A 13,517-nucleotide genomic window follows, 5' to 3' on the forward strand; every position below is an offset into this window, starting at 1 on the left:
CCTCCTCTCTCTCTCTCTCCTCCTCTCTCTCTCCTCCTCCTCTCTCTCTCCTCCTCCTCTCTCTCTCCTCCTCTCCTCCTCTCTCTCTCCTCCTCTCTTTCTCTCCTCCTCTCCTCCTCTCTCTATCTCTCCTCCTCTCTCCTCCTCTCTCCTCCTCTCTCTCTCCTCGCTCTCTCTCTCTCCTCCTCTCTCCCTCTCCTCCTCCTCTCGCTCTCCTCCTGCTCTCTCTCTCTCCTCCTCTCTCTCTCTCCTCTCCTCCTCTCTCTCTCCTCCTCCTCTCTCCTCTCCTCCTCCTCCTCCTCTCTCTCTCCTCCTCTCCTCCTCTCCTCTCTCCTCTCCTCCTCTCTCTCCTCTCCTCCTCTCTCCTCTCTCTCCTCTCTCTCTCCTCTCCTCCTCCTCTCTCTCTCCTCCTCTCTCCTCTCTCTCTCTCTCTCTCTCCTCTCCTCTCTCTCCTCCTCGTCCTCCTCTCCTCCTCTCCTCTCTCTCCTCCTCTCTCTCTCCTCCTCCTCTCTCTCTCCTCCTCTCCTCCTCTCTCTCTCCTCCTCTCCCTCTCTCCTCCTGCTCTCTCACGTTGTGTGATCATTAGGTTATTGTCCTCCGTCTCTCTCCTCCCTTTCTTTGACTTTCCTTCATCAGTCCTTCGCTCTCGGGGAACCAGACACTCAGACTGCAGATCCCAGACGGACGCTTCCGTTTGTACAAGATGCATTTCAGGACAAAATCTGGTCAAAGTACGTAGTATATAGTGTGGTGTCTGCTGGAGCCTGGGAGGGGGGATTCCTCACATTAGAAGGGGCGGGGTTTGGTGGGGGGGGGGGGGGGGGGCACTGATGGTGGGGTTAAAAAGGCGGAGGCGTCTCTCAGTGGGGCTCTCCTGTAATGACGGCTGTCACTCCTGTGCTGGGGTAATACAGTTTTTCACAACTGCTAAAACACTAAACCCCGCTGCCTGAACCAGACTCTCGGGGGCCTGAACTCATTTTTCGAATCAAACACTCTTTTGGCAAAAACTTAAACACTGTTCTGGTCCTATGCTCAATTTGCAAAACCCATCTGCTCTTTTTTGCAAAACCTCAGACACATTCTCAGTCACTAAACACATTTCACAACATTTTTGCAAAATTGTACTCACTGGCAGCAAAATGTGAACACAACTCCAACACAGCCGTCATCTTTTACACACAACAACTCAAAACTGAACACACATATTTCTAATGGTGTGATCAGACCAAGTGTGCACAAAGACAAGATGCTGGAGACTGAACCTCCAGGACCGGGACCATGCAGGAGTCTGCTTTGGTTTTGTTTGTTTCGTATTTATTTTTTGTTATGACGGTCAATTTAGATATCACTTTGACTTAGATGGGTTTTTTTTCTGAATGCATTTCCAATACGTAAAATAAACATGTTCTGTGCACTACACACTCTGAAAACTGCTTGTTACTGTAAAAATAACCCACATTTTGTGAAACTGCTGACCCAGCGCTGGGTCCAAAAGGGACCGAGCCAATGCTGGGTCATTTCTACCCAGACATTTAGGCTAAAGAGTTGACCCTGATGCTGGGTCAGGATTTATCAGCAGGTCTGGGAAAGTTACTTTATAGTAAAAATGTAAACCCTCAGAATTCAGAAACACGTGCCCTCTGCCATGCAAGGCTGTCAAACCCTCCACTGGAAGCCAGCTGGGGTTCAGGGCAGGAAAAGATTTCAACTAACAACCTCATAACTGCTGGAGAACCACTCTACCAACTGAGCCACAGCCACACATGAGTATAAGGAGAGGGAGGTCATGTCTTTTCCATTGCAATAATCCTCTGTGAGAACACAGGACTCCAGTTTTCTGTTGCGTTTGTTGCCAGAAGTCTCCAGATGCCAGAAGGAGAAGGAGCTGCAGGAGTGTTCAAAATGGTGATTTTGTTCAAATCATCACCTCACTCTGCTGGGTCGACACAATTCATCTAATTTCGGGTAAAAGTGACTCAATCTGCACAAAATCTAGGGCTACCCAGGAAATGGGTTGGAAAATAACCCAGCAGGTTTCAGAGTGAGACTGCTGCTGTGTCCTCAGTGACTTCATGTAGAGTCTGATGAACGATCTGAGGTGAAGATGTTTCTACCTGCTGTGTGTGAGATCTGAATGCAGAATGTGGTTTTGAACACAGGAAAACTGGTTTTGAGGCGATAGTTTGATTTTGACAGAAATGTCTGAGGTTTTTGTGAATGTAGTGTGGATTTTTGGATTTGTGTTTAAGGTTTTGAGAAAATGGATGGAGGTTTCAAGAAGCGTGTCTTAGCAAATGTGAAAAACTGTAAACCACTCTACACTCTACTCCCTCGTGCATCTCTTTTCACAACCTCCACAGCAGATTCTATTAGTATTTGACAGACTGTTGTATCTGTAGGCCCGTAACTACGGAAGCCCTGAAAGGACACGATGAACCTTTTGTTACTTCGCTCACAGGAGCCTGCAGTGATCAGTCCACTGACAGAGGTCAGTCGTTTTCTGTGCTTTTGCACATTTCTGGTTCAGAGTTATGATGAACGTAAATCGATTAGCTGCATCCTTCATTCAATAAGTCATCTGCACACACACATGTTCATCAGCTCAGTGTGAGTGAGTGGTCCTACAGGATAGTTTCTGATTTATTTGCATCATAACTCGTAACCAGAAATGTGCAAAAGCACAAAGCAACACAGACGAGAGCCTGATTCCCTCTGCCTGTGGGTCTGTGGCAGAGCAGCATGTCGCTCACCAGACACCAGGAAACGAAAGGTATGTATTCTAACCTCACCTGGTCTACCACAGCAGAGCCCCGCGTTTGGGCTTCTAATTACCGTTATTCTGCCACTTTGTGTCGGATCTCAAACAGACTTGATGTGTGTTCTGCTGGCTGGGTCCGATGTGAGGCGGCGCACTGCTGCCAGCGATCACATGATCAAAACACCAACCGCTGTGATCAGACCACACACACACACACACACACACACACACACACACACACACACACACACACACACACACACACACACACACACACACACACACACACACACACACACACACTCGCTGTCTCGCTGATGTTTTGAGAAACCGTCACCACATGTTGTGTTTCGTAGAAGCTGGTCGCTCGCTGAAGCGGCCCGGCGCGCCGGAGCGGCCCGGCGCGCCGGAGCAGGGCACCTGAAAGTGGAACAGGAAGTCATGGTGCAGAAAAGCGAAGCGTGAAGTCTGGCTCGCGGTCAGATTTCATCAGTCGTGCACACAGTGTTCTCTGACTTCCTGTGGAAGCGTGCACGCTAACGAAATGCTAACCGTAAGGCCGATCAGACAATAAAAGATGCTCCTTAATTGGTTTAACTGTTAAAAGTGAATGACTGGCTCTGGGAACCATTTCAGGCATTCTGAAGACGACTTTACCCGTGAAACCCGGCCACATGAGCGTGATGCTGCCTGTCATGCTGAGTGGAAATCCATCAGTCCGTTATATCTGGGCCAGAGCTCCGCTCAAAACGCTGGTCCTGGTCCACTGACAGCCCTCCATCAGTCAGCCTGGCCACACCACAGTGCAGACACAACATTCATCTTCTTATTCACAAGAAAAGGAGTTTTTCTACCAGCAGACACATTAAACACTGTTTACAAAGAGAAATAATCAGACTTTCAAATACCAAGAGATGCTTTGTTCCATTCAAGAAATAATCTATCAAACTCAAATTTCCTCACTCAAAATCCACCATTTTGAAAAACTGATTATTCTTCTTCCTATCAGTAGAAAAGCTGCGAACAAGTGAAGCTCTGAACCTTCTGTCTTCAGACTGAAGACCACGGCCAGAAGCAGCTCACAGGAACACTGCATTGTGGTGATTTTTTCTCTATGAAGCAAACGAGTATTATTTCCGTTGTTAATTCAGCAGGAGGCTCTCAGTGGAGAAAAGCTGTGAAACAGTACTTTATCTTTATCAACGCTAACATTTAATGTGTTAAATTCATGTTTCATCCGTGGTACAGCAGAAAAATGATCCCAAAAAGCAGACAGCTGGATGAAACCTGGGTGAGAGTTAAGTGGAACAGGGCTAATCTCCAGACAGAGCCGGATTGGAGGAGGAGGCAATTACCCCGATGAAGACCAGCATCAGGCTCAGCTTGAGGAGCCCCCGCTCCGTTTGTCTAATCTCATGGCAGCGATTACAGAATTGAGCTCCAGACCCACGATGCCTTGCTCCACAGGGGGCCTGGGGCGGGAGGGGCGTGTCCCTGCCTCCACAGCAGGCCGTCCATCTCCTGTAGCCTGGCTTCACGCTTCACCCTCCTGTGTTTCCGTGCACATGTGGAGGAGGAAACCGCCGCCGTGCCAGATGTCCAGAGGACGGCCTGACATACAAACATGGACAACCTCAAAACACCATCACGGCTGAAGATGTGTCCTGAACCCAGAAATTCAACCCTGCCCCACAGCAGTACTGCTAGGACGGGACGCTCCCCCCCCACAGTGCTCCCTCCTCTCAGTCAGAGATGAGATCCGAGCCTCGGTCCATCAGGGGAGACCGTCTCTCTAACCCAGCCACGAGGCGTCTCCGGCCCAGGAAACGAGCTCCGAGGGGTTTTCTCCAGAAACACATTTGTTAATGATGTGCGACTGTGGCTCATTTGGTGGAGTGGGCAGGCTCCACCACAGGGTGTCGGGTTTGATCCCGATAATTCCTTGTGCAGCGGCTTTCTCGCTGCTTCGTCTGGGCTGTGTACGTCCTGCAGTGGAAACAGTTTCTCCAGGAGGGACACTGCGAGGACGAGGTGCTGCAGCACACCTGAGTCCTCCGGGACTCGTTACCTCCGTCCCCTCAGCGCTGGAAGCCTGGCAGGAGAGCAGAGGGCTGCAGGCGGGGGCCGCGGCCTGAACGGGTGGAGCTGCAGCGGGTCCAGAACCAAAGACGAGGAGAGGCTGTCTTCAGAGGATTAGTCAAGAACCTGTGGAGGGACTTTGAGAGGAAAGGAAGGATTGGTTTATTTTTTATAGACGTTCTGACCTTAGAATGACTGACAATGTGTTTCTGTGTGTGAAACACCTGTCACACACACACCTCACACCCGTCTCACACCTGTCTCACACCTGTCTCATACCCGTCTCACACCTGTCTCACACCCGTCTCACACCCGTCTCACACACGTCTCACACCCGTCTCACACCCGTCTCACACACGTCTCACACACCTCACACACGTCTCACACCCGTCTCACACACGTCTCACACCCGTCTCACACACGTCTCACACACCTCACACACGTCTCACACACCTCACACACGTCTCACACCCGTCTCACACACGTCTCACACACGTCTCACACACGTCTCACACCCGTCTCACACCCGTCTCACACACGTCTCACACACCTCACACACGTCTCACACCCGTCTCACACACGTCTCACACACGTCTCACACCCGTCTCACACACGTCTCACACACGTCTCACACACGTCTCACACCCGTCTCACACCCGTCTCACACACGTCTCACACACGTCTCACACCCGTCTCACACACGTCTCACACACGTCTCACACACGTCTCACACACCTCACACACGTCTCACACCCGTCTCACACCCGTCTCACACCCGTCTCACACACGTCTCACACACCTCACACACGTCTCACACCCGTCTCACACACCTCACACACGTCTCACACCCGTCTCACACACGTCTCACACACGTCTCACACCCGTCTCACACACGTCTCACACACCTCACACACGTCTCACACACGTCTCACACCCGTCTCACACACGTCTCACACACGTCTCACACACGTCTCACCCGTCTCACACCCGTCTCACACCCGTCTCACACCTGTCTCACACCCGTCTCACACCTGTCTCACCCATCTCACACCTGTCTCACCCATCTCACACCCGTCTCACACATCTCACACCCGTCTCACACCTGTCTCACCCATCTCACACCCGTCTCACACACGTATTATGCTGACGACTCTTCTGTCTCCTGCTGAGATGCTAAGCTCCGTCTCCTCCATCTACCTGCAAACAGGAAGTGGGAGTTCTTCCGGGCGTCCACTATGGGCGAGGCATGGAGAGGTTCTCGTTGTGGGTGACCTTTGGCGTTGCTGTGGTGTAGAGGGACGGCCCGGACGCTCTGGAGCAGCAGTGTGTTAGCGCTGTGTAGCGGGATCAGCGTCTGCTGCAGGCTGCCGCCAGAGCGCCGAGGTCTGACATGAGATGTGAGGGCGAAGACAGAGAGGGGGAAGCGTGTTTTACAGTGTGTGAGTGTGTGAGTGTGTGTGTGTGAGAGAGATGAGTGAATTCCCTCTCTCTGCTGAACAAAGCCCTCTCCAGCAGCTGAGGATGAGCGGCGCCTCAGCCTCCGCTATCTGTGGAGGATGGTGTTCAGGCTGTCTTGCACTCTCCCAAACAAAAAGGCGAACCCCCCGCTGAGCGGCTCTGCAGGGTGTGTGTGTGTGTGTGTGTGTGTGTGTGTGTGTGTGTGTGTGTGTGTGTGTGTGTGTGTGTGAGCCATTTTCCTCCCTCCAACACCCCTGGGAGACGCTCATCCAGCCTCCACCCCCACTCCGCCTCCTCCCTGCCTCACTGTGAGGCTCAGTGAACTCTCTCTCTGCCTGCTCCCCCCCCCCCCCCCCCCCCCCCCCCCCCCCCCAACCATGGTTGTGTTGTTGCCATCTTCCTCGAGCGTTCCCCTCATCGTCTGGTTCCCGGCTGCCCCCGTCAGACTGCCCCCCGGCCCCCCGCCCCCCCCCACCTCTCTTTTCTGTGCAGCTCTTCTTGGAAGACGCTGTGGTCTTTTCGTACCCCCCCCCCCCCCCAATGAGGCCCGGTGATTCGGCGCTGTGAGAGACCCCGGGGGTTCCTCGCTCTACGAGGCGACATCTCGGCATAAATAAGCGTGGGTAATTTGCTCCGAACCTGCAGCCCCGTATTTCTGCCCCCCCCCCCCCCCGCCCCCCCCCCCCCCCCCCCCGGTTTAGAAAGAAGAGATAAAGACACAATGAGCTGCTGGTGGATCTTCACACAGACTCATTATATGGCTGTCAGACGGGTTTTCTCACAGGGCTTCGTGACGCCTCACCGGCTCCTCGCCGCTCCTCTCCTCGCCGGCTCCTCGCCGGCTCCTCGCTGCTCCCCTCCACGCCGCTCCCCTCCACGCTGCTCCTCTCCTCGCCGCTCCTCTCCTCGCCGGCTCCTCACCGGCTCCTCGCCGCTCCTCTCCACGCCGCTCCTGTCCTCGCCGCTCCTGTCCTCACCGGCTCCTCGCCGCTCCTGTCCTCGCCGCTCCTGTCCTCGCCGGCTCCTCGCTGCTCCCCTCCACGCCGCTCCTCTCCTCGCCGCTCCTCTCCTCGCCGCTCCTCTCCTCACCGGCTCCACGCCGCTCCCCTCCACCACGCTCCTCTCCTCGCCGCTCCTCTCCTCCTCTTCTCAGCCTGCATCGTCTCCATGGCGTTTCTGTTTCTCCAGTATTTGGTTGAAACCTGTTCTGACTGATGGAAGGCAGTTCATCGAGAACAGAACAATCCCCACCTCCTCCATCCATGACGGCTGAAGGAACCATGTGACCTGTGAACATCAGGTCACAGGAAGCAGGCCCTCATCCCGCCGCCGTGGGCTCCTGGAGCGCCGGAGGTCAGGGCACGCTGGACACAGCGCCCTCAGAACAGGCAGCATGGACACATTCTATGCTTCATCTCAGGAAACAGTCAGATCAACGTTCACTTGTTTTGCTTCGACCCCTAGAAAACAATGTAGAGAAAGCCCTTAGTTAGCAATGAAGGGTCAACGCAACACAACGCCACAACGCAAGTTAACCCACAGCAGAACAGGCTTGTTTCCAGGGGGCAATGTTTTCTGACGGACCAGTTTCATTACAAGAGTTTGATGAAACATTAAAACAGTTTCAACACTGGAAATTTACAAAGACACACAATGACGCTCTGTCACCTTGTTGCTGTTGTGTTGTGGATTTTGGTGCAAAACAGCACAACACAACACCAAAAAACCCACAATGCAACAGTCTCTGTAACACGGACAAACACTGACAGTGAGGAGTTCTTTGTAGTGCAGGATGTGTGTATCAAGAACAGCACGATGGAAACGTTCCAGTGTCTTCAGCTGTCCTCTGTGAAACAATCCCCCCAGTGGGTGGAAGCAGTGTGTGTGTGTGTGTGTGAGTGTGTGTGTGTGTGTGTGTGTGTGTGTGTGTGTGTGTGTGTGTGTGTGTGTGTGTGTGTGTGTGTGTGTGTGTGTGTGTGAGTGTGTGCATGTCCACGTATGCAGACGATGGTGTGGTAAATGTTGGTACCTGAACAGAAGCTGCAGGTGACCTTACTCCACCGACTCCCTGCTCGCTGGGCAGTCGGGTATGATTCCTTGCTCCACCCTGACAGTCCCGCCCTCCGCCGGGGGAGCTGCTCCCGGATCAGCTCAGACGGGGTTCTGATTGGGATTTTTTTGCTAATTTTATGAGACCCTGGTCGTCTTCGTCTCTTTTTCAATCACATCCTAAAACTCGCCTCTTTTTCTGTTGGACGCTGGTGTGAATGTGGAAGCTGCTTATTTTAATGCACTGTGTTTTTCACTTTAATTTCTGTTATCAAACAACTGGGTTTAATGTGTTCAGTTCTGGTGTCCAGGCCTTGAGCTCCCATGATGCTTTGTAACGTGCTGGTTGAAAAACTCCTGCATTTATTTGTATTTCATTTCAAAATGATTGACAAAGTATCAGATATGCCAACACTGCAGATTTAAATGCATTTCCTCAGTGTTGCAATAATGATGAGTCGTTTAAGTTGTTTCAGTTCAACTTTATTTTTACAGTGCCAAAAACAACAGAGTCATTTCAAAGAACTTTAGCAGAGAAAACCCGACTGTTCAACACGAGCACGGAGAGGAGACAGAGGAAAGGAAGGAACCTGCAGAACCAGACCCAGAGGAGCCTCAGCAGAACCAGACCCAGAGGAGAATTCCTGCAGAACCAGACCCAGAGGAGCCTCAGCAGAACCAGACCCAGAGGAGACTCAGCAGAACCAGACCCAGAGGAGCCTCAGCAGAACCAGACCCAGAGGAGACTCAGCAGAACCAGACCCAGAGGAGAATTCCTGCAGAACCAGACCCAGAGGAGCCTCAGCAGAACCAGATCCAGAGGAGACTCAGCAGAACCAGACCCAGAGGAGACTCAGCAGAACCAGACCCAGAGGAGGAGATTTGTCTACAGAAAGTCTCTGATTCTGGTTCTTCCTGTTAAAAATGTTGTTATTCTTTTCCAGCATCTCCTCTTTTTGCTTGTTTGTCTTTTTTCTTCGTAGATTCTGGAGTTAAACAATGAGAATTTTTCAGGAACAATATAGATGATCATGTTTTTACACCAAAGACGTTTTGTTCAAACGGAGCAGGTAAATCTTGTCAGTTCAAAGCAAAAAGCTCCGTCAGGAGGATCTATTTTTGTGGTTTTGCTGCACTTGCTGAAATGTTGTTGTTCCTGAGCTGAAATGCCGGACTGGCTGTCATTAACGCCGGCGGGTTCAGGATATGCCTTCCTCCTGATGAGTCCATGCTGGCGGTCCAATCCCTCGGCAGGAGGTCTCCAGAGCGCCGGGCGTTCGGCGTCTGCAGCTCCGAGCGTGGAGATGCTCCAGGATGACGCTCCTCCGGGCCTCTGGGACTCTGGGACGGCAGGACAGGATGACGGGGGGACGGGAAGGAGCGAGGACAGGGGCGGAGGCGGAGCGGACTGATGCAACCTGCTGGCTTCACTGGCAGAGGAATCCTGGCCCCACTGTTACGTGTGGAGTTTGCATGTTCTTCTTTCTGTATCGCAAACAAAAATGGAGGTGAGTGGCAGTGCTCCGGCTTCCTCCAGCGTGAGCTCTGATTGGCTGCAGCGCTTCAGCTGGAGACGGAAGGATGGACGGATATCGTAACGTCATCCCAGAGAATACTTTATTACTTCTTCTGTTGTGCTTAAAAAAGACCAATTTCGTTGGATTTTGCTGAAAAATGTTGTGAATGATTCCTCACAGCAGAGGAAGCTGCAGCGGCCACCAGAGACGCCTGGGTCCTCATTTAATCCTGCAGTTAAAAAAGGGCTTAAATACACAATAAACAATCAACACGGCAAGTTCATGTAGATAAAGTTCATTTATTTGTTGAAAAGGTCTTGAACAATAAGAGAGGAACTTTTTTTTTTGTTCCATGTATCCATGTTGTTGCTCGGGGGACCAGATTAATTGGCACACCCATTAAGAGCCAAGAAGCGTGTGTGTAAGGTCTACCAGAGACGGGTCACAGCAAGGTTATTTACGGACTAAAGTGTCTTTTCCTTAAAGCAGAAGCCACATAAGGTCACCTTCATGCTTTTTCCTCTCAGTCCTCGTTATCTCGCAGAGGGTCTCCCATCAGTCATGATCATGATGAGCCGCCACCCTGGAGGTCTGCACTGGTACCAGGTCTTCACTGGTTCCTCCTGGTCTGGGAGCAGCTCACACACACACACACACACACACACACACACACACACATACACACACACACACACACACACACACACACACACACACACACACACACACACACTGAACAGTTCCTGAGGGAGAATGCTGCACAGCAACATGACGGAACGCTGCGTGAGCCCAGCCGCCATGACAACATGAGTAGAGACCCAGCCAGGACCTCCTGGACTCTGAGACCTGGTTCTGACCCGGCTGGACTCTGAGACCTGGTTCTGACCCGGCTGGACTCTGAGACCTGGTTCTGACCCAGCTGGACTCTGAGACGTACTTGGACTTGGTTCCGGGTGGCCCTGCTCCCTCTAGTGGCCCAACATGAAACTACGTGGTTTTGGGTGTTTCGGTGTAACCTTGCCGTCAAGCTGAATTCTCGCTGTATTTGTTCTCACACACCACGAGAATCCATCCTGCACCGCTCGAGCCTATGTGCTCGGGATCGGGCTTTTTTCGGTCGGACCAATCACGTTTAGGGCGGGACATGAAGCTTTGACGGAAGCAGGAAGCGAAGGACTACTAATAATATTACCATGGCTAGCGAAAACAATGGATGTCCCGACAGCGATTAAATCTGTTTTGGATGAATCCTCTATTGCGTCTTTGAAAAACGATCATCAAGAGGTTTTTTTCTTAGCAGTGATTGGCTGAAACTAAACATGGTTAGGTGGCGCACTGTGTCCTTCTGTCCAATGAACGCAAAGAGTTCTGCAGCAAGTCCCTCCTTCCCCGAATGGATTCACCGAGTGAAATCCCAGATGGACGTGTGAAGCAGTTCATTGGCTTTTGCCAGGTTAGTTTCAGTGTGAATGACAGAAAACCTTTCTGAAACCAAAACACAGAAGAGGTGTGTTTTCACTTGAGGTGTGGAGTAAACAGCTCCATAGACTGGTGCTGGTTCAGAAAACGCCGATGGACTCAGCAAGTTCAGCAAATCATGAACTCTGAAGAGTGTTTTTCAGATATGAGTCCTGTGTGTGGGCCTTGAGTTTACATGAAAATTCAGCTAGCTTGTATTAAGCAGGGACCATTCCTCTGCTGGATTAAATAGTTCAGACGCTGATCAAACCCCGTCTCAGCAGCAGGGTGATGCTGTGAAAGGTGGTAGGCCAATAAAAAAACAGCATTAAAGGTGCTGTAGGCAGGATTTTGCTAGTCAATGCTAATTTTTCTGTGTTTTCTTTGGATTAAATGTTAGAGTATCCATTGATAATCCTTTAGGAGTGTAGCATAACTGCACTACCGCGAGGGTGCAGCGTTTCCATCTGTCTCTGTTCTGAGCTGAAAAGGAATCTCGACAGCTCCAGGTATCTTTGACCAATCAGAAGAGCCCCTGAGGCTCTAACCGTGATTAGTCGAGGGGCGTTCATTGCACGTTCTTGTGGGAGGGGCTTAACTTGCGTAAGGGCGTGATGTCAGAGAAAACAGGACAGGATTGGCTGTGCTGGGTTTCAAAACGCCATCTTAGATGGTTAAATCACAATCTTGATTGACCACATCTGACGGAGATGCGGAATCCTGCCTACAGCACCTTTAATGTGAACGGCTAGGCTGGCTAACGCCGCCTGAATCACACGTGAGATTCAGGCTGGGAACCACTTGTTCACGTTCTGGTAGGGAGCAGCAGTTTGAAATGTTCCGCAGCTGTTGATTGGGCGCTGCGCATGTCTGTGAGTCTGGGGCTGCTGCAACCCAGAGCCAATCGTGTCGGTTCCAGCCGCTGAAGTAACTGCAGAGCTGCATTGTGCGCGTCGTCGTCTAACTGTCCCTCCCCGTCCTGTGATTGGGTCCCAGACTTAGGGACAAATTCTCCTCTTGGTCGCCAGACGGCCCTGAAAATCGAGATGAGGGCGCAGGCAGGATGGGAATTCCCAGGCTAGTGAACGCTTGGGAAATTGTTATATCCTCTAAAAAGATTCACTGTCCACACGTGAAATTGCGTTGCTTGTCTTTTAATGACACAGTCCAAAGACAACATGCCTCATAACTCTGAGATTCCATTCTCCCACTCTTCTTCTCTGCACTACTAAGCCTCTAGCAATCACAATGCGCCCTCTGCTGGATTGACGGAGGTACTGCTTTTCAGGCGCTGCTGTGAACTCCAAATAACAAACACTGCAGAACATAATGTCATCAATGGATGTAAACAGTAGCAACTGTAAATATGTAAATCTACCAAAACAGTTTAATGATTCATTGCGATACTACAGAAATCCAATCAAACGGAGCAAAATCATGACAAAACTGAAAAAAGAAGGAACATCTCTCCTCCAGGAAGCATGGGGCTTTGAAAGATTTTCTATCAGGAGAAAACACCAATCACAAAACTGACCTTTTCAGATTCTTACAGATTCATCGTATTCACCGTTTTTGGCCAGAAAATAAAAATGTCTTTGAGTTACCATTCTGAGGATTTTCATTAAAGTGGATGTGGCAGATTTTGGCATCAAATCGACCCTGCATCTGTTTTTTTCCAACGCTGACCCTGTCTCAGACACTTTTCTATGTCAATCTGAAAAAAGAAAATAAAAAGTTCATTCAAAAAGAAAAAAGAATGTAAGTCCCTCCACTGAATTCCATGTCACTTTAGCTCTTCTATTTTATGACCATAAACCTGGAGTTTCCTGTAATAAAAACCAGAAACTGTTGACTGGCTGCTGGTTTTGTTTATTCTGTTATTCCATCACTGTGACCTCCGTGACCCCTCTCAGCCGGGTGATCCTCCCATGGTCCCGATCGAGACCGGCCGGTCCAGCAGGTCCAGGGTTCACCTGAAAGATCCGGGTCTGGGTTCAGGAGACTCTTCACACAGGCTTTAATGATGAGGATTTTCCCAGAGAGTCCTGGTTGGGTCTAAAACCCGGACTTTACAGGGCTGCTGTGAAACGGCCCACAGACTCGACTCCCATGGTTTCCTGCGCCCCCCGGTGGCCACAGGGAGAACAGCAGCATCAGCAGGGGTCAGTGGAGGCATCAGGTGTTTCAGACTGCAG

The sequence above is a fragment of the Salarias fasciatus genome, chromosome 12, assembly GCF_902148845.1.
Source record: "Salarias fasciatus chromosome 12, fSalaFa1.1, whole genome shotgun sequence".
NCBI classification, from domain to species: domain Eukaryota; kingdom Metazoa; phylum Chordata; class Actinopteri; order Blenniiformes; family Blenniidae; genus Salarias; species Salarias fasciatus.